This window comes from Populus alba, chromosome 12 (assembly GCF_005239225.2).
Source record: "Populus alba chromosome 12, ASM523922v2, whole genome shotgun sequence".
Lineage (NCBI taxonomy): Eukaryota > Viridiplantae > Streptophyta > Magnoliopsida > Malpighiales > Salicaceae > Populus > Populus alba.
Window position 1 is genome coordinate 4,307,460 of NC_133295.1, and position 25,713 is coordinate 4,333,172.

At 32.9% G+C, this 25,713-nt stretch overlaps 1 pseudogene; it reads right to left on the reverse strand.

Moving 5' to 3' along the window:
- Positions 1–4,428: 4,428 nt before the first annotated feature.
- On the reverse strand, positions 4,429–25,597 carry LOC118044256 (pentatricopeptide repeat-containing protein At1g59720, chloroplastic/mitochondrial-like; annotated as a pseudogene).
- Positions 25,598–25,713: the final 116 nt, after the last annotated feature.

Genomic DNA, 25,713 nt, shown 5'->3' on the forward strand with positions numbered 1-25,713 from the left:
AGCTACAGCAGCAAAAAAATCACTATAATCTCCCGACAAATTAATTAAGATGAGAAACTTTTCTGTCATCCATTGTCATTTCCCCTCCCCCCCGACAATTTCCCCTCCTATTTGCGTCTCTCTCTTTTTGTTCTCTTTGTTCTCTTTGTTCAGGAAACAAGGTAGGACTGGTTGGGGAAGCTGCCGAATGTGCAAGAAAACTTGTGTTTTTTTATGGGTTGCTTGTGATAAATTTGGTTGGGTTTTTCTGTGAGCTTGTTTGAATGTGACGAATGCAAGTGTGATTCTCCAGCAGATCTTCTTTGCTTTTCAACTATTTTCGGACACAAAGAGAAGAAGATGTGTTTTATTAATAAAGGAAAGTGTTTTCCTTTTGATAAGGAAAGGAAAACACTTTCCTGCGAGTGAAAGTAATTTCCTTGTTGACCGGAAAGTCAAGGAATTAACTTTCCTTTGACTAACTTTCCGGATGGTTGCCAAACATTGGAAAATAAGGAAACTGAATTCCTGGAATTCAGTTTCCTTGAAACAAACAAGGCACAAAAGTTTTATTTTTTCCTTGTATCATGAAGCAAAAGCATAAAAATTATTTTCATCTTTAGCATCTTATAAAAATATAACGTGATGCAAACTACATTTTATAAAAATTAAAATTTTTTATTTTATTATTAATTAAATTTTTTTTTATATATTTTTTGGATAGTTTTGATGTATTAATTTTAAAAATAAAAAAAAATTATTTTAATACATTTTAATATAAAAATATTTTAAAAAACAATCATAATAACATTTTAAATCTTACCTGAAAGATCAAGGAATGCAACACGACAGCCAAAATCTATTAGAAGTTTTTAAATGTCAAGACTAGAAAATAAAGAATTAGAGGGTTTAAAAAGATATAATATCTATAAATTATTTCAATATTATATTTAACGAGATAATTTTCTAAAAATTTTCTCAACAACTAGAATAAATATATTTAAATTGTTTTTAATTTTATTTTTAAATTCATTTAAATTTATTGTGTTAAGTCGTTTTTATTACACATTATCTTAGTTAGTCTACTAAAATCCTCGTTACTAGGTTCATACAATTGCACAATACTCTTAAATTAAATATCGAGTTTTCAGATTTCTTAAATTTCCTGGCAAATCAGGAATTATGCCTGAGAACGAAATGCAGGACAAGTCTAAAGACTAATAGTTTGAAGCATAGCTGATAGAATCTTGGATTGGTCCACCAAGTTCAGCTCCTCGACATTTGGAAGCCCGAAACCCGTGTTTGATGGAAGATGTTGACTCTTCTCAATATGTGTGACACGTGTTTGATGGAAGACGTTGACTCTTCTCATTATGTTGACACGTGTTTGATGGAAGATGTTGACTCTTCTCATTGTGTTGACACGTGTTTGATGGAAGATGTTGACTCTTCTCAATATGTTGACACGTGTTTGATGGAAGATGTTGACTCTTCTCAATATTGAGAAGTTGAAGAAAGTTGATGGACACTTACATCACACAAGCTTTTATTGATGCAGTATCACAGACTTCTTGTTGTATCGGCTAATTTGTCTGCTAATGTCATTTCCTTTTTACTTTTGACTTCTTTTTTTGTCTTTTTTACAAATCAATATTAAAGAAAATTACAACTAAACAAAGAAAATAAAATAAAAAGGTATGAAATTGGATAGTAAAGGAAGCTGTAGGATCTGGCAGAAGACTCCCAAAGCCAAATTTAAGAAAAGTTAAGAATTAGAAGAAATTTGTTTTAAATTGAGAAAATGGAGGAAACTAAAAGTATATCATCTTTATTCAATTCATTATAAATTGATCATAATAATAAAAATTACAAATAAATAGCAAAACTCAATAAATTTAGTTTTAAAACGCACTAAATAAATAATATAAATTCAATAAAATAATATAAATTAAAACTAAATAAAACTCAATAAGATGTGCCTAATCTCCTACCAAAAAAAAGTAAGCAATCCCGATGCTTCATCGTTTCCGTCCATACACAAACATGATCTATGTCACGAGTGCACTGTCCCCCACCGTTATAGGTCGTTTCCGTCCATCGGCACTGTCCCCCACCATTATAGGTTGGCTTGAGGTCCTGCGTTCTGTTGGTAAATTGTCAAGGATCAAAATCTGCTGTCAAATACTCTTTGTAGTAGATCAAGAAAATAACACACGATCTTTATATATCCTCATCTCCTCCTCATCAGCACACTTGCATATAGCACAGATAAGATTTACATCTCTCTCCATTTCAATTGTCTGCGGTTTGCTCTTATTCTGTCCAAAACGATCAACCGATTGATGAACAATGCAACAGTTCGTACCAGCCAACTCTGTTCTCCTTTATTCAAACAAACTGTCAGGCACTTCTTGCAGGGAATTGTCCATCGGAACCAGGATTCCAGGAAACGCTATCGATGATCACAAGTTGAGGATGAATTAAAAAGGATATAGCACTCTGAACTGCTTCCAGTTTATTAGATCCGGCTGGTGGGCAGTGCCATTTCTCACCTTGAATCGCAGCTGATATTAGAGGGTGAACATTTTCTCCATTGCCTATTGAGCGCAGTGTTTGATTCCAAATCAGACTTCTGAGTTCAACAAGCTTTCTCCGATTCAGTCACTAGGAGCGGATAAGCACCAAAAGCTTCTACCTTTTAAGAGATGTGCATAACACCGAGCCACACACCGAGCCACCCAAAGCCCTCATTAAGCATCCAAAGTTCCCCTCTTCACTTTTCAGTGCCAAGACTCTCTTTTCAAGTGGAAGTAATGCTGTCCTAAACAACTTTTGCCTCTTCGTCAGTGTCATCTCTTCAGTTCCACAAAAATGCGTTGAACTTTTGCTCAATGGATATGATAATAAAAGCAGGAAGAATGAACTTCAAGGGCCAGTAGTTTTGAATACTGAAAAAGACCGGTAACAGGTTGCAATCTTCCTGGCAAAAGATGATAATTTAAAAGCCCACTGCTGCAATCAGAAAGCGTTCTCATCAATGAGGGCTTTAAAATCACCATAACTCAATTTACCAGAGAAGAGGATCTCTGAAATACTTGACTGGTACGCTTCCCATCCTAAAACCAGAAGCAGTGTGCATCAAGTATTGGAAATGTTAAGTATAGGGCTTGAGAGAGAATAAAATTTCTGCATGATGAGTTTTATTTTTTGAACATCTGCATAATGGAATTAACAGAACCTTCTGTGAACACCATGAGGTGATCAGCAAAGCAAAGATGTGTAACAGAGATATTCTTACACATTGAGTGGTAAAGCAAAAGTTTACCACCAGAAGTCTACGTCTGTCCAACAAAATTCAGGAGCTACAGCAAGGCTACAAGGTTTTCACTTCTATGAACCCATATTAGAGCATCAGCAGTGAAATTTGCTGATAAAGCATCTGACAGAATCAAGTGCTTGGTAGAACAGACTCAAGCTGCATAACAATATGTAATATACTTCACAGCAAGCTTAGAGAGGCTTATCTGCCATCAAACGAGGATGCTGTTAAGCATAAGAAGATAACAGACAATGAAGACCAAGGAGTTGCAGTTACAAAGATTCAAACTTTGTAACTGACAGACATTGAAGACCAAGGAGTTGCAGTTACAAAGATTCAAACTTTATAACTGACAGACATTGAAGACTAAGAAGAGAGTTACAGTTACAAAGATTCAAACTTTGTAACTGACAGACATTGAAGACTAAGAAGAGAGTTACAGTTACAAAGATTCAAACTTTGTAACTGTGAGCTTCTTGTTTATGATGGATATTCTACTGCATTGATGAACCTACACTAATCATGATTTCAAAATTGAAATTATATTTGTAATGATATTTCGTAACTGATTAGTTTAGAATGTATATATATGTGAGCTTCTGTTGTACTATAATTAATTACTAAGAAAAATATATACAGATTACATTTTCTCTATTCTCTGTTTCTTCATTCTTTCTGATGCTTACCCACATCACCATTACCAGGTTCAGGTTTCCGAACTCCCCCTCTTCTGCTTTGAATTTCTCAGTCTCATGACTTCATTCCACTTTCCCACACTAGTGTGTTCTTGCAAAAAGAACAGTCATATGATCCGGTTCCAATTCCAAAAGGTGTTTCCTAGCCTGCTCCCCGAGTTCAACATTTCCGTGCAACCTCCAAGCAGCCAACAATGTTCTCCACACAATGGCATTGCACTGCATTAGCACACTACTTATTTATCGATAAGCCTTCTTGACGAACCCAGCTCGCCCTAAAATATCCACCATGCACCCACTGGGCTTTATCGTTGGTTGGATATGATACTCTTTCTTCACAACATCAAAAAAATCTCCTTCCTTCATCAACCATCCCTCCCATGGCTGAAGGCACAAAAACCACCAAGACAGAAATATCATCTGGTACCCAGAGCTTTACATGGAAAAGAGAACCAATGCATCATTTGCAAAGCCATGACTGCTAGTCCCAAAATCATCGTATTCCACGTTACTGTATTATTCTTGCTCATCCCATCGAATGTCTCATGTGCTTCTTCAAGAGCTCCACACTTTGCTTACATATCAAGGAGTGAATAATTAACCTCTATAATACGTACTCCCATGATATCAGTATTACTAATACATGAATGACCCCATCTCCCAAAATCTAATGCACCCAATGAAGAACCTGCAGAGAACGTGTCAACGAGTGTGGCCTCGTCAGGCTCTAAGCAGAGTTCCATCATCCTTGAGAACATGCCAAGTGCTTCTTTGAACTTACCACAAGAGACATAACTACCAATCATAGTATTCCATGCCACTAAGGCTGGGAATATCTGCAAACAGCTGGCAGGATGTTTCAATATTCTTGAACATTCCATGTACATGAACAAGAGTGTTCCTAACAGAGACATGTTAATCAACCCCATGTTTAATGTACTGCAATGCATTTGTCTCCCCAACAAAACCGACCCTAACTGCCCACAGACCATAAGCAAGAACGAGAAAATGAAATCGTCTGCCACCAAACCTCTCTCTTGCATTCTCTTATAGAACACAGATGCTTTTGGAGCGTCATTAATCTTGCCGAAACCCCTAATCATTGTATTCCAAATAAAAGCATTTGGGTTCTCAGTCTTTTCAAAAACCGAAACAGCATAGCTCATATCTCCATGCTCTGCAACAGCACAAAACACAATGACCTTGCTCCAAAACTTTCATTCAAGAGCATTTCTTCAAAAGAGATACAAGAGTTTCTTCCTTTGATTTGGAAATACCGTTTACGCTCACAGCATTCTTAATTGGTTGAAATAAGTGAACGAAAGGAGCCCAATTGCAGAGAATGACAGAGCCTTTTAGCTCGATTTCAGCAGAAAAGGCAGCTAATGATCATATTAATTAACAACAAGATTAAAATAGTTGCGAGCAAGACAAGATCATGATGATGATTCGAAAGTTAGCTTCGACTCTCCAAACACAAGTTAGTCGGACAACAAGCATGCATGCACGATGCACCAAATTGCAACCCTCTCTTCAACGTAGTAACCATCCAAGGCCCAGTAGTCGTTAAACTCGGCTGCCCCGATGAGGGGATTTGTGATTCGAGAGTTTTAATATGAATTTAAAAAAAATTATGTGATTGATTAATGATTCATTTGATTTGATTCGATCAAGTCAATTATTAATATATTATTTTAATAAAAATAGAGTTAGCATAAAGCCTATTTCAGGTCAATCCTAACTGGACAGCTTTCCATTTTCTTTCACATCACATTGGCTAAATGTGTTTGAAAATACTTTAAAATATATTTAAGAAACAAAAGCATCGATACTAATAATTTTTTATTTTATAGTGAACAACAAAAATCATTTTTTAAGAATTTCTAACTATATATCCACTAACTCGTGAAATGAAATCTTAATCATTGATTTCAAAACTTCAAAAAGATGGATACTGTTAAGTGTTAACCCATATAGAGTTGTCGCCTCTGGGTACTTTCGTGGGCTGGCTCCCAAGTATTTGGGCTATGTTATATGTTTGTATTTTAATGGATGATTATAATTATAAAAAAAACCTAAAACTGATATGAACTTGCACGGTGTAATTAATAATTTTTCCTTGTCCACACCAGTTTTTTTTTTTTTCCCTTGCTTGCATGGCTATAATTGTATTTTCAATGTAGCTTAAATGTCATTTACAAATTAACAGGGACAATTTAGTAATTTAATTTTTTTTAATGCCTTAAAAGGCAAAACAAAAATGAAAGACTAAGATGGCTTTTTGTGTAATTTCCTTTTTTCACATATAGTGCAATTACTTCATTTCCCTTAAAGTCATGGTTAAAGGGTATTTTAGTAATTTATATATATTTTTGTTATATTCTATTAATTTGGATTAGAGGCCAATTAATATTTTCATGAAAAGTTGGTGGTGCGTGCAAGTGGACACCATTTGCACCCTTCAAGCGACATCATGTGGCGTCTAAAATTTCTCAATTATCGTGTCGTCTAAAGCATTTAGTGGAGACAAAGCTTACGAGGTAATGCTTGTTGCTCAAATCATAGTTGTTTGGTGATAGTTAGCTTTTTTTCTTCTCCTCTTAATTTATCTTTCCTCCTTGAAATTCATGTTAGGTTAGCCAACAATCAAGGTTGTCGTGCCATTTATTTTGTTCAATTATGATCTTTTTTTTATCGGTAATTCTTTGTTTTAGATTTTTTTTCTATATTTTTTTTTAATTTCATTTTTTTTTCATTTGATTTTTATTTTTTTGTATCATATGTGGTACCCATTGTCTTGATTGTTGTTTTTTTTTAATCCTTTTCTTGATTTGTTTTTTTTTTCTTTTAATTTTATCCCTCAATATTTTTTATCCAATTTTGGTCCTCATTCTTGTAATTGGTTTTTTTTTTATCCTTTTTGTTTTTCATTTTATTTTTGATTTAAGCCCTTCATCATTTTTTTTTTCTTTAATTTTTATGTCAAATTTGATCTTCATTATTTTGATTATTATTTGTTTTCTTTTTTAATTTTTAATGGTTAAGAATTTTGTTAAAGATATTTTTTGTCTTTTTCAGTCTCATGACTAGAGTTGTTGGTTTTAAAAATTAGTTTGATTTAACTTTGGTTTTTTTTTTTTAACATTTTTTTTTAATTTTATCCTTTGACATTAGACTATTGGATCTTGAGCTTTCTATTTTTTTCTTTCTTTTCTCCAGGGTTATTCCAACACATGAGTTAGTCAGGTTAACATAAGTTGCTTTGGATTATTTTCAATGTTTCTTTTTTTTTTTTAATTTTATCGGTTGAAGTTGGGCTATTAGATCTTAAGATTTTTGTTTTTAATTCTTTTTCTTTTTATATGGTTTTCTCGAATTTTAGGTTTATTATGTTAATCCAATGAGACTCGAGTTTTTTTTTTTAATTTTATTTATTTAGCTTTGATTATTTTTTTCCAAATAATTTTAAATAAAAATATTTGTTTTATATAGCTAGTAGAATGAAACCATGTTTGCAACTCTCTAATACTAACAATTTTATCTTTTAAAATTTGCTTTGTTGGGCTTGATTTTTTACTGGGCCTTGAATTTATTTTTGTCTTTACTTTCTCAAGGTTATTTTAGACTGCAAGTTAGTTAAATTAAATTGAATTCGCTCACGTTTTTGTTGTTTGAATATATTTTTTATATATTAAAAAATCAATTACGTCAAAAAAAATCTAAAATATATCTCATGATCATTTTTGGTAGCCTGTGTGCTGTATACCGTGGGTTTAGGGAAAAGTCCTTTTTAAGAAAAAAGTTATTTTCCTAATTGATCAAAATTGGCATCGCGGAATTGGTCTATGTATGAACGCCGATAAATATAAGGCAAATAATAATAAATGGATAGGGTCTCCTCCGGCAGTCTCAGAAGAAAAGGACAGGATGATTCAGTGCGCGCGCTTAGTAATGCGTGCAGCTGTTTTTCAAAAATATATTAAAACTGTATTTTTTTATATCATTTTTTATTTTTTAATATTAAAATCATAAGAAAAACACTTCAGAAATTACTAATTCAATATTTTCCAAATAGAAAAAATAAACCGCGACATTAGCGAGCACACTTTCGACACAATCAAGTAACATTATTGGACGGGACAACTGAAGTCAGTCAACTCGTCGGGTAGCAGATGCTGCTCGTGAAAAGGACCGGAGAAGCAGCCAAATCATCGAAGATCTCGAAGATATCCTCTCATCTCTCTCTTCTTTTTATTTTTTTTATTTTTTAAGCTAGTAGCGTGTTTTGAGAGTGGTTGCCATTGCTTTTTAAAAATATTTTTTTATTTAAAAAATATGTTAATAATATTTTTTATTTTTTAAAAGTTATTTTTAAGATTAGTATATTAAAATAATTTAAAAACATCAAAAATATATTAATTAAAAACAAAAAAATATATAAAAACTTTAAATATTTTTTAAAAAACTTTTGAAAAGCACTACCAAACACTCTCATGCGCACCACATCACCTCGAGAAGAAAAAGAAGGTTTGTCCCCCTTTTTTTATTTTATTTTCCACAACTTGTTTGATGGCTGTCCTGTCCTCTGTCCCGGCAAGTTGCGTGGGTTCTCACCGATTTCTAATCACAAAAAGAAGAAGCTTTTATCAGAGCTTTGCATGGATAGTTGAATCTCCACGTACACCAGCTCCTAGTGCACTCTGTCCTTTTGATTCTCCTCCTAGAGGCTAGAGGGAATCCGAGAATCTTGAACATAATATGCCACATTTTTTTTTATTATTATTTAACTGATTAGTTATAAGTTTATTTTTATAAAAATTACTAGGAAATATCATTTAAAATTTTATATAATTATTAAATTCAGATGTTAAGAGATTAGTTTAGATGTGTAAGTTGATTCAGAAACTCAAGGTTATATAAAAAAATTTCACTGTAAAAGTATTAAAAAAAACTTAATTTGACTTGACAAAATGGTGGTTCAAAAGCTACCCCAAACAAACCATAATTAAAGGGCTGTTTGGGATTGCGTTTGAAAAGCGCTTTTCATAAAATTTGAAAATTTTTTTTTTTTTGTTTTAGCTTGGAAGTAATATGTTTTTGATGTTTTCAAATCATTTTGATGTGCTGATCTCAAAAATGATTTTTAAAAAATAAAAAAATATTATTGGCATGCTTTTCTAAGTGAAAAGCACTTTGAAAAGCAACAGCAACCACACTCCCAAACACCCTCTAAATATAGAGACATGATAGCAGAGGAAAAAAAAACTGCAATAAAAACACGACAACAGACAATCAATACAACAACAAATTACACATATATAATCAAATACGCTATTCGGACAACTCTTTTAAAAGGTATCTTAAGACTTTAGATTATAAAATGCAGTCTATAATTTCGTAAGCTATAGTTTGAGACATAAAAGTAACTGGCAGGTCGTAGAGTTGTTTTAATATTCTATTTCCCATATGTGAGCAATCAAGCTATCCAAGGCGATCAATATTAGAAAAAGTACTGATTAATTATGCTTGAAAAGACAAAGAAAACAATCTTGAGGTTGCTGTCAAGCTTCTCCCAGAAACACAATTACTTTTAACAGATCAAACTGCTGTGAATCGAGGCAAGCACTTAGAACCCGCAGGAAAAAACAAAAAAAAAAAAACCTTTGTGCGTGGCTCTAACGCTTGTGAAGAACATGATGCTAAAAAAAGTACGTTTTTTGCAAGGTTCGGCTAAGCATTGACGAGCGAGGTTATCAGGAATCACCACCTCAGATCTGGAAAAAGGGTCCCCCATGCTTTACTAGAAGAATGGGGCATCGAGTAGAAAAAAAGCAATCTCAGCAACTTTACTGAAGAAGTTAACAATAAAGCTGCTCCCTTTTTTCTTTAAAAAAACAGAATTTTTTGAAAAGTATTTTAAAGATACACAAACAAACAAAATGTGAGTTAGTATTGGATAGTAGTGTAATGATTACTTTTTAAATTTATAATATTAATATATCAAAATAATTTAAAATTATCTAAAATGTAATTTAAAATAAAAAACATCAACCGCGTAGCCCAATAGTTTCTTGAGTTTTTGGAGAATATTTGAGTGCACACGATAGAAATCATGGAGGGCGCATGATTCTCATGCACACTAAGGTTAATCATAGCGTATAACGAGAGACAGAGAATAATATCCTTTAAGATGATGGGTAGCGATGATTCCAGTTTTGCAGCAAAAGTCATTTATTCCTTCCTATCTGTGTGCTATCAGTGTAGAAATAGGATTGTATGATGTGATCCGAAGGCATGCATGCATGGCGCAAAGTCAATTATTTCTGCAAATCTTTAATCATATGAAAGTGACATCAGAAGAAATCGAAGGAAAATTCAATTGAATTCGATTTGTTTAGTTAATTATTTGCATGAAAATCTCGTCGTTAAGAAAGTTTCCTTCATTTTAATGTATTTTTTGATATTCAAACCTTCACCATCTGCATTAAGTAATAGCTGAGGTCGCCATCAAGCTAGCTACCAGTAGTGCATATCTTATCTGTAGCAGTAATCCAAGAAAGCAAAATGGCACCTTTTTAACCATTTGATGTGTCGGCAGGAGGAAATCTATGTTGTTCTTGTTAAATAATATTTATGTAGTATTATTTATTAATGGTAAAATAGTACTTTCAGTTTAACCTATATATACTTTATGTGTATTTAGGTTAAGACTAAGCATTCATAATATACAAATTATTCAGAATTCTAGCCTCCCTTTTGTGTTTGATCTCATTAAGTTTAACATGGTATCAGAGCTGGTTTTATGAAACGAGGCTTAATCCCAAATACAGCTTCGCGGATCCAACTCTGCGATGAGTTGGCTGGGGGTTTGCAGGGGGCAGCGCGCCCCTGCCGGGGTATTTCGACAGTTTCTGCAATTATTTTGGTATTTCGTCTTCCCTTCAGCATCTGCAATTTGGTATTTGCAAATTTTTTTCAAATTTGTTTTGTGTTTTGGAGTAATCGTATAATTTCGAGAAGAGATTTGTTTAGTTTCTGCAATTTAGTATTTTGTTTCCGCTGCTTTTGCATTCTGGTTATTTGTGATTGCTGATTATGGCTATTGAAAGAGATGATTCACTTCAGTCTGTGAGTGTGAGGTTGGATGGGAAGAATTATTCGTATTGGAGTTATGTGATGAGAAATTTTCTTAAGGGTAAGAAGATGTGGGGGTATGTTAGTGGGACTTATATGATACCTAAGAATGTTGAGGAGGGAGATGCTGTTTTGATAGATACATGGGAAGCAAATAATGCAAAGATCATTACTTGGATCAACAATTCTGTTGAGCATTCGATAGGTATGCAGTTGGCGAAGTATGAGACAACAAAAGAGGTTTGGGATCATCTGCAAAGGTTATTCACACAATCAAATTTTGCAAAACAGTATCAATTAGAGAATGACATACGAGCTCTTCATCAGAAGAATATGAGTATCCAAGAGTTTTATTCTGCTATGACAGATCTTTGGGATCAATTGGCTCTTACAGAATCGGCAGAATTAAAGGCATGTGGTGCCTATATTGAGCGTAGAGAGCAACAACGATTGGTACAGTTTTTAACAGTACTTCGCAGTGATTTCGAAGGACTTAGGGGTTCAATTCTGCATCGTTCTCCATTGCCTTCTGTTGACTCTGTTGTTAGTGAGTTATTGGCTGAAGAAATACGTCTTCAGTCTTATTCTGAAAAGGGAATTTTTTCTGCTTCGAATCCTTCAGTATTAGCAGTGCCTTCTAAGTCATTCTCTAATCATCAGAATAAGCCTTACACAAGGGTTGGCTTCGATGAGTGCAGTTTCTGTAAGCAGAAAGGTCATTGGAAGGCTCAGTGTCCTAAGTTGAGACAACAGAATCAAGCTTGGAAGTCTAGCAATCAGTCACAATTTAATGCTCATAGACCACCTCAGGGTTATAAACCACCACACCACAATACTGCAACAGTAGCTTCCTCAAGTTCTATTACCGATCCTAATATTTTGGCTGAGCAATTTCAGAAGTTTATCTCCTTGCAGCCACAAGCAATGTCCGCTTCTTCTTCCATAGGTCAGTTGCATCATAGTTCCTCAAGTATGTCACACTCTGAATGGGTCTTGGATTCTGGTGCTTCTCATCATATGTCTCCAGATTCCTCATCTTTTACCTCTGTTTCCCCTTTGTCCTCCATTCCTGTTATGACTGCTGATGGCACTCCTATGCCCTTAGCAGGTGTTGGTTCTGTTGTCACACCTCACTTGTCTCTCCCTAATATTTATCTTATTCCAAAACTCAAATTGAATCTTGCGTCTGTTGGTCAAATATGTGATTTTGGTGATTATTTAGTCATGTTTTCTGGTTCATTTTGTTGTATACAGGATCTGCAGTCTCAGAAGCTGATTGGGACAGGCCGTAGAGAGAATGGACTATATATTTTGGATGAGTTAAAAGTGCCAGTTGCTGCTGCTACCGCTGCTGCTACTACAGTTGATTTGTCTTCCTTTCGTTTGAGTCTTTCATCTTCTAGTTTTTATTTATGGCATTCCCATCTAGGTCATGTTTCATCTTCTCGTTTGAGATTTTTGGCATCCACAGGAGCTTTAGGAAATTTGAAAACTTGTGACATTTCGGATTGTAGTGGATGTAAATTAGCAAAATTTTCCGCCTTACCTTTTAATCGAAGTATTTATGTTTCTTCTTCACCATTTGATTTGATTCATTCTGATGTATGGGGACCTTCTCCTGTTGCCACAAAAGGAGGGTCTCGATATTATGTCTCTTTTATTGATGATCATACTCGTTATTGTTGGGTTTATTTAATGAAACATCGTTCTGAATTTTTTGAGATATATGCAGCTTTTCGAGCTCTTATCAAAACTCAACATTCTGCTGTGATTAAATGTTTTAGGTGTGATTTGGGTGGGGAATACACCTCTAATAAATTTTGCCAATTGCTTGCCTTAGATGGAACCATCCACCAAACTTCTTGTACAGATACTCCTGAGCAAAATGGTGTTGCTGAAAGAAAATATAGGCACATTGTTGAAACTGCTCGTTCTCTCTTGTTATCTGCCTTTGTTCCTAGTGAGTTTTGGGGAGAAGCTGTTCTTACTGCTGTAAGTTTAATTAATACAATTCCATCTTCTCATAGTTCGGGTCTATCTCCTTTTGAAAAGTTATATGGGTATGTTCCTGATTATTCCTCATTTAGAGTCTTTGGTTGTACTTGTTTCGTTCTTCGTCCTCATGTAGAACGAAGTAAGTTATCCTCTCGATCCGCTATTTGTGTTTTTCTAGGCTATGGTGAAGGTAAAAAGGGTTATCGTTGTTTTGATCCAATAACTCAGAAACTTTATGTGTCTCGTCATGTTGTCTTCCTTGAGCATATACCTTTCTTTTCTATTCCATCCACTACTCATAACCTGACCAAATCTGATGTTATTAGTATAGATCCATTTTCTGAGGATTCTGATATCTCTCCCCATGTTCGATCAATTTGTACTCATAACTCTGCAGGTACTGGTACTTTACTCTCTGGCACACCTGAAGCTCCATTCTCATCTACAGCCCCTCAAGCTTCATCTGAGATTGTGGATCCACCTCCACGTCAGTCCATCCGTATTCGTAAGTCTACAAAACTACCAGATTTTGCTTATTCTTGTTATTCTTCATCATTTACTTCCTTTTTAGCTTCTATTCATTGTCTCTTTGAGCCCTCTTCCTATAAAGAGGCAATTCTTGATCCGCTTTGGCAGCAAGCTATGGATGAGGAACTTTCTGCTTTGCATAAGACAGATACTTGGGATCTGGTTCCTCTACCTCCTGGTAAGAGTGTTGTTGGTTGTCTTTGGGTGTATAAGATCAAGACTAATTCTGATGGGTCTATTGAGCGATACAAAGCTAGGCTGGTTGCAAAAGGATACTCTCAACAGTATGGTATGGACTATGAGGAGACATTTGCCCCGGTTGCAAAAATGACTACTATTCGTACTCTTATTGTTGTAGCTTCGATTCGTCAATGACATATTTCTCAGCTTGATGTTAAAAATGCCTTCTTGAATGGAGATCTTCAAGAAGAAGTTTATATGACACCCCCTCCTGGTATTTCACATGACTCTGGATATGTTTGTAAGCTTAAGAAAGCATTATATGGTCTCAAACAAGCACCTCGTGCTTGGTTTGAGAAATTCTCTATTGTGATCTCGTCTCTTGGTTTTGTTTCTAGCAGTCATGATTCTGCTCTTTTTATCAAGTGCATTGATGCAGGTCGTATCATTCTGTCTTTATATGTTGATGACATGATTATTACTGGTGATGATATTGATGGTATTTCAGTTTTGAAGATAGAGTTGGCTAAACGATTTGAAATGAAGGATTTGGGTCATCTTCGATATTTCCTGGGTATTGAGGTAGCATATTCACCTAGAGGTTACCTTCTTTCTCAGTCGAAATATGTTGCAGATATTCTTGAGCGGGCTAGACTTACAGATAACAAGACTGTTGATACTCCCATTGAGGTTAATGCAAGGTACTCTTCTTCTGATGGTTTACCTTTGATAGATCCTACCTTATACCGCACTATTGTTGGGAGTTTGGTATATCTCACCATTACTCGTCCAGATATTGCATATGCTGTTCATGTTGTTAGTCAGTTTGTTGCTTCTCCTACTACTGTTCACTGGGCAGCTGTTCTTCGTATTTTGCGATATCTTCGGGGTACAGTTTTTCAGAGTCTTTTACTCTCATCCACCTCTTCCTTGGAGTTGCGTGCATACTCTGATGCTGATCATGGTAGTGATCCCACAGATCGCAAGTCTGTTACCGGGTTTTGTATCTTTTTAGGTGATTCTCTTATTTCTTGGAAGAGCAAGAAACAATCTATTGTTTCTCAATCATCCACCGAAGCAGAATATCATGCCATGGCATCTACCACCAAAGAGATTGTTTGGTTACGTTGGTTACTTGCTGATATGAGAGTTTTCTTTTCTCATCCTACTCCTATGTATTGTGACAACCAGAGTTCTATTCAGATTGCTCACAACTTGGTTTTTCATGAGCGAACTAAGCACATTGAGATCAATTGTCATCTTACTCGTCATCATCTCAAGCATGGCACCATTACTTTGTCTTTTGTTCCTTCTTCCTTGCAGATTGCAGATTTCTTCACCAAGGCGCATTCCATCTCTCGTTTTCGTTTTCTGGTTGGCAAACTCTCGATGCTTACAGCTGCCGCATCGTGAGTTTGAGGGGAGATGTTAAATAATATTTATGTAGTATTATTTATTAAGGGTAGAATAGTACTTTCAGTTTAACCTATATATACTTTATTTGTATTTAGGTTAAGACTAAGCATTCATAATATACAGATTATTCAGAATTCTAGCCTCCCTTTTGTGTTTGATCTCATTAAGTTTAACAGTTCTATACTTGCCAAGAACAAGATTTCTGCTAATATAAATATAAATATAGTAATAATCCAAATGCTGCCAGAAGAGTATCGGGTCGCATTGCTTGAATAAAGTGGAAACAGATACCTGAAAGATATTGGAGATCTCAGCAAACAGATGAAGATGGAGCTGCTGATGAACAGAGATACCTAAAAATATAGTTGTCCTCTTGTTGTTCCCAGTTGATTACGTCCCTCAACTACATCTTTCTAATCTCTACCATGATTGACTCTTCACTAACAATATGTATATGCACATAAGAGAATTAGCCGTAGAGATTTTTTTAAAAAAGAAATAACTAATGAGCTTTCTGGAAGAATTAACAGGATGTTATTGTCAAAATAATCTCATCATCAGCTATATTTATATTCTCCAGGATTAGTTTTTGTTTTTGAACAAACCAGGGCGTGTGCATTAGAACACAGGAAAACAAACCGCTAATCTGAAGAAAATACAATCATGTGAAATCTAAAGAAATCGCAGAAACAGTAATATTGGAACCGGAGACTTTGGAGACGGAGGTGTGGACCCACAGTTAAAAGCTTGTCGTGTTTCTATGTCCGAAAGCTCTCATAGAATCAAAAGGCGCTTGTGCTAATCTTCACATCAACAATGGCGACTGCAGATAAGGACTTGGCCCCATGCTGAGTAGCCATCTAGTCATGGACAAGGCTACTTCTGGCAGCAAAGATTTTTCATGTTATTGTATTGGATGACGTTTTTTTCATCACAATATATTATTATTTTTATTATCCAAATTCAATGAAGTCCTTCCGATCCTTATGCCATATTAGAATTCTTTAGATTTGGATTGGATGATTAATTTTCTAGAACTTAACTCTTGTCGTGTATGTAACAAGATGACGAAGGAAAAACGAAAAAAACAAGTCGTTTAGTAGCTTATAAGCAAAGTTTATGTTTTAGATATTTGATTAATTTATTAATTCTTGTAATCTAATTTATTTATTTTAGTCAAGGTGGCTAGTAACCAGTATTTGATGTATAGAAGACTAAAGTAGCTAGTGGTTGATACCTATAAAAAGTCTTTTTTTGATACATTTGGAGCCTCTCAAATATTTAAGTAAGTATCGTTTTAGAAAGAAAAAATACAATAATACTAAATAAGATAAATTCTGAAAATATATATACAGTAAATAATGCAGATTGTGAACCTGAAACTTGAAAGATGTTTGAGGTGTTTATAATCCATGAATCTTGTCTTTTTATGAAGATGAGAGGTTAACGTTTAATTTTGCCTTGATAATTTTAATAAAAGATAGATATTCCTTATACAAACATTAATGAGAGAAAATATTAAGATCGTAGGTTTTGGGCTTTCGAGGTTTTTAGACTCATTAAATTTGAGTTTATCATAAAAGTTATACTTTAAAAAGAAGTTTAAACCTATTAGAAGTTTATATATATATATATAAAGTCATAATTCTTAACTGAGCATTGTATTTGGACTTAAAGTTTTCCAGAATGTTCTTAAAACCATATTCCATACAAATTTAAGATTAAAGCTTCATTCGATATTGGAAATATATCTAAATTCAACCCAGAATTTTGTAACAAATAAGACAAAACTAACTCCCCTAAATCTCCATCTCTACAACCGAGTAGCTTGTTCAAGAAGCTGTAAAAAGATGATAAATTCTAAGGTCAACAAGCAATATAGATGTTGTGTAGGAAAAAGAAAACTATGTGGACGCTAGGCATGCACTTAACCATAACTGAATGACATGTGGAATGATAGGTCTTGTGCAATAGCATTTTGAAGCATGGAATTGGTCTTCAATCAAATTGGTCCAAGATCTTTTTTTAATTGAATTTCATATCTATTTTCAAATTTCATATTCCTACCAATAGTTTAATTTCGATAATTTAGGACTTGTTCTACATTGAAAAATTTTTTCAAACAATTTCATTTCATCTTAGGATGCCCAGGCTACCTTGATTTGCCTTAAAAAAAACTTTTATTTTGTTTAATTGAGTCTAATTTGATTGAATTTAGTCATTTTAATTCAAAAAAAATTATTCAGTTATACCATTTAATTGTTTAGCTAAGAACCTAAATTACCCAATCATTTTTAATTACACTTTTCTAATTTTGAGTCTGTTACCATATGATATTAGAACCTTTCGATCTCTCATTCACAATGACAAAATAACCTAAATATCCTAGCTACTAGAAACAATGGCCATCGATCACAATTATAAGGGGAATAACAAAATTACAAATAATTACAATAAAAAAAGGTTTTGGAAGAATTAGTTCAGCATTTACAAAACATGTCTAACAAGGTGGATCAATTAACTAGGGTGCAAGGCAAGAGGCTAATTGAATCACCTTTAAATACCCCTAATAACTTTTATTAATGGATATAACATACATAAAGTTGAACCATTAGGAGACCAATAATAGATTCAACTTAAAGCAATTAAGCTAGATTTTTCTCGTTTCAATAAGGATGATCTGGTTGGTTGGGTGCAAGGTTGTTAAAAACATATTTTTGACACGACACGAAAAATGCAAAATAAACTCAGATCGTAAAAATGGATTGTAAAATCGTAAAATCATAAAGAATTTTAAAATACATTTAAAAAAATAAAAATTCATGCATCAAATAAAAATCCATACATAGTTCAAGGATTTTAAAATACATGAATCCATACATAGTTCAAGCATCTTAAAATACATGGTTTAAATAAAATTCATACATGGTTTAAGTAACTTTTCATTAACTAACAATTAACAAATTTAAAACAAACAATCTATTTGTATTCAAGAATATGCACATGCACCAAAACATCATTTCTTTCCCTTTCCATCTTCACATAATTGCATGATAATTCCATGAGCATTAAAATTGGGCAGAACAAACAAAATTATCAAGTAAATCCATATGCAATCTCACCACAGATCTTTTTAGCACAAGATATTCCAATTGCTTACTTATTGTGGTGCATTATGACCCTTTAGGACTACAAATACTTCATTATCAAGAGAGATGTCAATAGATGGCCATTTTGACCACATAAAAGAGCGAGTTGTCCCAGTATTTCCATTCTCGAGAAAGCCAGAGAAGATGATGAACAAGTTGAAGCAACATGGACTGTCTTAACAACCTTTGGCATGATTATTAATCAATCAGCCAATAACAATTCAATAGCTGCATCCAAGGTTATCAAAAATGTGTTTTGGCTGCATCCCATGGTCAATGAAAATAATCAATCACAACAAAAAATCAACAAAAATAGCCTATTATCCATTCTTGATGATTAATTTCAGTAAATGCAAGCTTAATTGGTTGTTTGAACAAGGCTCCCCTGCTAGAGTAGAAAAGGTTCCCAGAAAAACTAAAGCAAAAGAAATTAGCAAGTTCTCAAAGTACTTTCTACTTATACTGCTGCAACAGCTTAATGAATGTTTTGCTTAACACTTCAAGATAAAACATTATCCATCTAAGCAAGGTCAGTGTAGTTGAAAAAGCTAAACAAAAAGAAACATGATTATATACAAACCGAGTTGGAAGATTTACAGGACCATGAAAATGCTTGCTGGCATTAGAGTATCTCTGTTTCTCATCATGAGCTACACCTCTTCCCACACCATAGCCAAATCCATAACCAATCCGATATCCAACACTTAATCCAATGCCAAACTATAAACCAGGAATACCAGGACCAAATCCAACACCTGAAGAATTGACAATTTAAAACCTCAGTAAAACACAATATGATGATAATGATGATCATCATCACATATAAGATATATATAAAAAAAAAAGCAACACAAGATGCAGCCATTAAATAGAAATATTAAATGCAGTCAAATAGCATAACTAAGACTCAAAAAAGAAAAAGAAAAAAAAAGGCTGATTGAGAGTATCAAAGTTTACTAAACCATTCTTTGTACAATCGATTTCCAACTCTAAAATCAAACAAACACAAGCCGTTTTGAAATACTTCTAAAAATATCAAAAGAAGAGAACAAAAGCATTACTTTGCAACAAGAAAAATGGCTGACAAGTTTTGTCTATTTCAAACATAACGAGCAAAAACCAAGACATCAAAGTCAGCTAGCAACGAAAGAAGGCTAAACACTTTCCTCATTCTAAAAAGAGCAAAGAAAAAAACCTAATAAGCGTACCTTAGAGGGAATAAAGGATTGCAAGGCAAATCATAGATTGCCGTTAAGATACAATGATGTATATGGCAAGTTGTAAAGGATTACATGGCAGCTGATTTCTTAAATTGATTGGTGATTTGGGGAAAGGGAAAAGGAAAGGGAAAGGGGAAAGGTGGAGTGTCGAGCAGGGGAGTGAGGAATGGAGACTCATGAGGAAAGGGGAGTGCAGCTGTTTTAATTTTCATATAAAATCGTGAAATCGGTCCGGTTTGAACGATTTTAACGAGTTGAACTGATTTTACACGAGTTTGACCAGGTTTGACCGATTTTACTGGTTTTTGATTTTTTAACCTGATTTAACTCGTTTTTATTTTTTGACTCATAAAATCGTAAACTTGTTTTTGATAACCTTGGTTGGGTGTACAAGACCACCCATTTATTTAATTATTATAAGATGTCTCTCCAACACTAGTAATTTAGGACAAGCTTCTATATGGAAGGGAAGGCAAATGTCTGGTTTAAGGAGTTGGAGAAAACTAGAGTGCTCACCAATCAGAAAGCACTTGTAAAGGCTTTTCAAATTTAATTTAGGGGTTTGACTTATGATGACCTCATAAAGACACTTATCAATTTAAAGTAAACTTATTTGGTTGAGGCTTATAAGTTCTAGTTTTAGTTACTTTCAAACAGGGCTAAAGGTCTCTTAGATTGACATTGATTGAATAGTTTATTAGGAGAGCTAAAAAAAGAGATCAAGTTTGGAGTTATGATGTTAATCCCTCTAAACTTGGTGGCTACTTATAGGTTAGCCAAAGTGTTAGAGAAAAACCTTAATATGATTAAAAAAAGATGAAGCTAGAAGCCTAGCTCATTAGAAATTCAAGCAAAGACTAGCTTCTAAGCCTAATCCAAAAGCATATTTTAAATCTACTTTACCTATATAAAGTTTATTCATAGCTTAGCTTAAGAAAAAGATGAAAAAGGGGTTGTGTTTTAAATATAACGGTAAATATCAAGGGATACGTTAAACTCCAGTCACACTACTAGATAATTATACAACAAAAAAAACAACCAAAAGTTAGCTTTCAAGTACTATGAGCCTTTCAAAATAAAAACTAAGGTAGGAAAAATTACTTCCCGCTTAGAGCTAACAAAAAGAACAAAAGTTCATCCTACTTTTCATTTCTCCATACTAAAATGACAGATTGACCTAAATAAACAACTAGAACTAAACTTGCCACCATTAGTTGGAAAGGTAAACCCCAACCAAGTCCAGTTAAAATACTAGATCGAAGGGAGCGCCACACCATATGTATAACTAAGAAGAAAATTATAGTCACGTGAAAAGGAAAAAACGTCGAGAATGTTATTTAGCTGGAAGAGTTTTGGGTAAAAAAGCACTCATCCTTTTTCAAAAGCAAGGATTTCTAAAGAAAAGAGGGATTATAATAGGTTTGGGGAAGGATTTGGCTAGAGAAGAAAAAGCAAGGTCTTTTAGACACTCTTTCGCTATAATTAAGCAGTTTATTCAAGAAGTTGTAAGAAGGTGATTAGTCTAAAAGCCTATAAAAAATAAAGATATTACATAGGAAAAAAGGAATCTACATATATGGTAGGTATGCATTAAATCACAACTGAATGACATGTGGAAGGACATGTTTTATATGATAGAGTTTTGAAGCGTGAAATTGGTCTAAAATCCTTTTGAATTTAATCTCAAATTTATTTTTTAAAATTTTAATTCATAGAAATATTTTAAATTGAAAAATTTAGTCCTTTTCTGCATTGAGAAATGTTTTAGAACAACTTAGTTTTATCACAGGAGACCTGGGTTACCTCGATTATGCCCAGAAAAACTTTTAATTTTGTTAAATTAAGTCTAATTATTCAATTATATCCCTTAATTTTTTAATTAAGAACCTAAATTACCTAATCCTTTATAATTATGTCACTCTGATTTCGAGTTTGTTACAAAGTTATTCCTAGGGAGTTTCTTTATTTATTTTTTTAATTTTTGGATTCTTTTTACTATTTAGATTAGCACTTTTAACTTAATTATAATTTTATTACTTAGAATTTTTTTCTTGTATTTAAATATTCTTATAAGATATTTTTACTAGAAAATTAACGAGATAAAAACTTTTCAAAAACTAACAAAGTTTTCTTTACCATTAAAGGTTATAACATTAAGGTTTAATAACCTAGTTTCTTTCATTATAATTTAGGACACCTTTATGTATCAAGGAACCTTATCTATGTTATATGTTGTATCAATTATTATTGAATCAAGTTAGATTATTTGATGAATGAAGATATTGACAATAACCTCCCATTCTACGATGCAGGAAAGAAGGCTATCTAAAGTACTATGAGGTCTTAGAGGACAACAAAAAGAAACCAATAATAGTAGATACTATATCAAATGGAGCACTCATTAGCAAAAATCATAAGATACTTGAACCATTTAGCACTAAAAAAGGAAGGTGCAAACAAGAATTGTGATGAGGTGAAGGATATGCTCAAAGCCTTATCTTAGATAAAACCAAACATGTAAACCTATGTAGGCATGGTGTTTATATGAACAATTGTCCTTATGACTTGTGAAACAATTAAGACTTAATTCACAATCATCTTGTTCTTAGACTTGGTTTTATTATTATTATTATTATTATTATTATTATGAGATTCCCCTTTTTATGGAAACTTTTCAAATAAAAACTTTATTAGATGGTTCTTAGAGTTTGAAACTTATTTTTATGGGAACAATATTCTTTATTATGAGAAAGTAGGATTTACCATACACAAACTTACTTATGGTGCTAAAGATTGGTGACAAGATTTTCTAGTTAATAGATCTCGTACAGATAAGAATATAATTTCATTATGACAAACTTTAAGAAATTTATTAATTTTAGAGTTATACAAGATGATTATTATTATGAAGATATTTTTTACTAGACATTTAAACAATCAATTTTTTATTATTTGCCAAATGTTTTCAAACTTCTCAAAAACTATGGAGCAAAATGTAAAAGGAGTTTCTCTTTAAAGTAATCAATTTCAACATCATAATAATAATGAAAACAACAACAATAACATATCAAAAAAAAAAAAAATTGTTGCTAACAATGCTCCGCGTGTCTATATTTCATCAACTAATCTTAAAAGTGTTAAATTTAAAATAAAACTAGTTGTACACTGGTACATTACAGAACAATACAATTTTATCTTTTATACCATTCATTTATAAATAATCATTTAGAGATTTGATTCTTTTATCATAATTAAATTTGTGTATTGTCAGTCATTATGATTATACTTATTTATATTGTTCTTATCATATTTAAACATTAATAATAATGGATATATATATATATATATATATATGAAAAATGATCAATCCAAAATTCTATAATGTTTTTGGCATCTTATCCCTTCCAATCTAGTATTAGTATTTAATTTTTTATTGATTAGAATTCAATTTAAAATTTAAAAATTTCCTATCCTAAAAATAAAATCAAAAGGTAATAAATCTTTTTAATAATACAAAATTTATTAATATTAAAATCCTAATTACTCGTGATTTTTGAAATAAATACAATTATATCACTTGATTTTATAATTTAATTTAGGAAAGGGTTTTAATTAAAAATCAATATATAGTAAATTTGAAGGAACTTGGTGTGGATAAATTAAGTATACGAGATAATTTTCTTGATTTTTTTTGCTTTTAGATCTAAAAAAATTTTAATATGCATTTTTAATTGAAGCTTATGATATAAGGTTTCAATTAGTTTGAGTAGAAATAATTTAAAAAATTCTATGTTAAGAAATTGTAATATATTCTTTTCAGTTAAATTTTTTAATTTTTTTTTCAACTTGATATCAATGCTTTTTTTTTTCTTTTTTAATCTGCATATAAAGTAAAAGGATTCAATATTTGTTTTGATTTTTTTTATTAGATTTCAAAGTATTATTGATTAAGATTTTAAATATATTTACACATAAGTAAATCATGCATCTTAATCATAAAATGTACCTTAGTATTGCATACATCTTAATATTGCAAATAGTTTACTCATCATTATTAAACCTAACTTGGCCCAACTAGTCAATTTAATGTGACCTAACTGATCGACTAGGACCCATCAATTCATCTCCTAATTTAAGTAGGGTTTTAAAAAAAAATCAAGTGTAGTTGATTTGATCAACTTGATGGGTCAATTTGCAACTAGATTAAAACACGTTGATTTTTTTTCTTAATTTTTTTTTTCAAAACAATATCTTATTGATGTTTTAATTTTTTTTAATGATCCAAGTTTTTCTACTCAATCTATGACCTGGGCCTTATGTGAAGTCGACTCGAGTCAGTTTTAATAACTATACATGATCAAATGTTTGAATTTATAAATGACCTCATGAGGTTAAAACACTCTATTTTTATTAAATTTCAAAATTTTAAATCAATCAAATAGAGATAGCTTGAGATTCAAATTTCAATTTATGACTTTCTTCTATAATCCATGTGATGGAGTTAAAACTCAAAAGCTCAGATCTAGGATTAAGATACTTTTAATTCATTTCCTTGTTTCCATAGAGTATCTTAAATGAAGATGTTATTTAGAATAGTCAAATTAGTAATAATTTTCTTTTAAATAGTATAAATATAATTATTTTGTTTTGCATGAGCTCCAATGATAAAAAAAAAACTATTTAGAAGAGTAAATTATATTTTAATATATTTAATACTAATAAAACTATTTATTAATTATAACTAATTAATACAACTCTAATGAAAACTTTTCTTTTACATTAAAATATATTAAATAAACTTTTAGCATTTTTAACCTATACATCAAAATAACTCTCCAATACCAACTATAACTAAAACTTATCATTGTTTCACTATAGCGCGAGCTACTGTGTATTGTGAGTGAATTCACTGTAAATGACACTGCTCTACATTGTAGTGGCCTTGTGAGTGCTTTCATTGGGAGTGCAAGAGCTTTCACTGTGAATTGCACTATTTGTTTACTATAACACGAGCTATTGTGCACTGTGAGTGAGTTCACTGTGAATTGCATTGTTCTGCACTGTAGCAACCCTGTGGATGCTTTCATTATGGACTATAAGAGCTTTCACTGCGAACTGCACTGTTTGATGGAAGCATGCATGACGCTACAACGAGCAGGCCCTAAGCGCCAGGTTGGAGACACGTCCACTGGGGTTGCAGACACCTAGAGCTTGGCTGCCAGGCCTGCGCGCTAGGTAGGCCACTCCCCAGGTTGCAACTACCGTTGTCAGTTTGCTTGGCCTTGGGCGTTTTGGTTGCTTGCATGTGTGCGGGCAGACCATGCACATGTGGTGCTTGGGCTAACTGCTAGTGTGCTGGACAGACTAAGTGCACACTTAGTGCTTGGGGCTGATACTTGTGTGAGAAATATTATTATTTTTATTATAATTAATAAAAATAATTAATAACTTTGAAAGAAAATTATATTATTATTATTAATATTATATTTGAAAACATGTTATTATTTATATTATAAATTTTATGATATTTTTTATACAAATAAAAAGTGAGCCTACGACACAGTATTATTAAAAATATTCAACAATTCTAAGTATTAATATAAAAATTATTATAATTTGTGTCGTAAGTATTATTATTTTTCTTCTAGTACAAATTATATATTAAAAAATATTATTATTTGTGTTCTGGATATTATTGTTTTTCTTATAATTCAAAGTATTCATTTCAAAATATTATCATTTGTGTTCTCAATATTATTATTTTTCTTATAATTCAACGTATTCATTATTATTACCATCGAAGAAACATGACGTGGAGACACGTGGCACTTGAGCTGATGCTTGTGTGCTGATAGACCAAACGCACACGTGGCGTTTGAGCTCATACCTTAGTGCTGGACACACCTCGGCGACGTGTCCGCACCCTACCCCCATGGTGGACCTGGACGTGTCTTCACCCCACCCCACGTTGGCCTTGGACATCACCTGTACCCCCTTTATATTGGCCCGGGATGCGTTCCGCACCCAACCACACGTTGGGCCGGGACGCTACCGCTCCCACCTCTATCTTGGTCCGGGACGCATCCCCCCAACCCCAC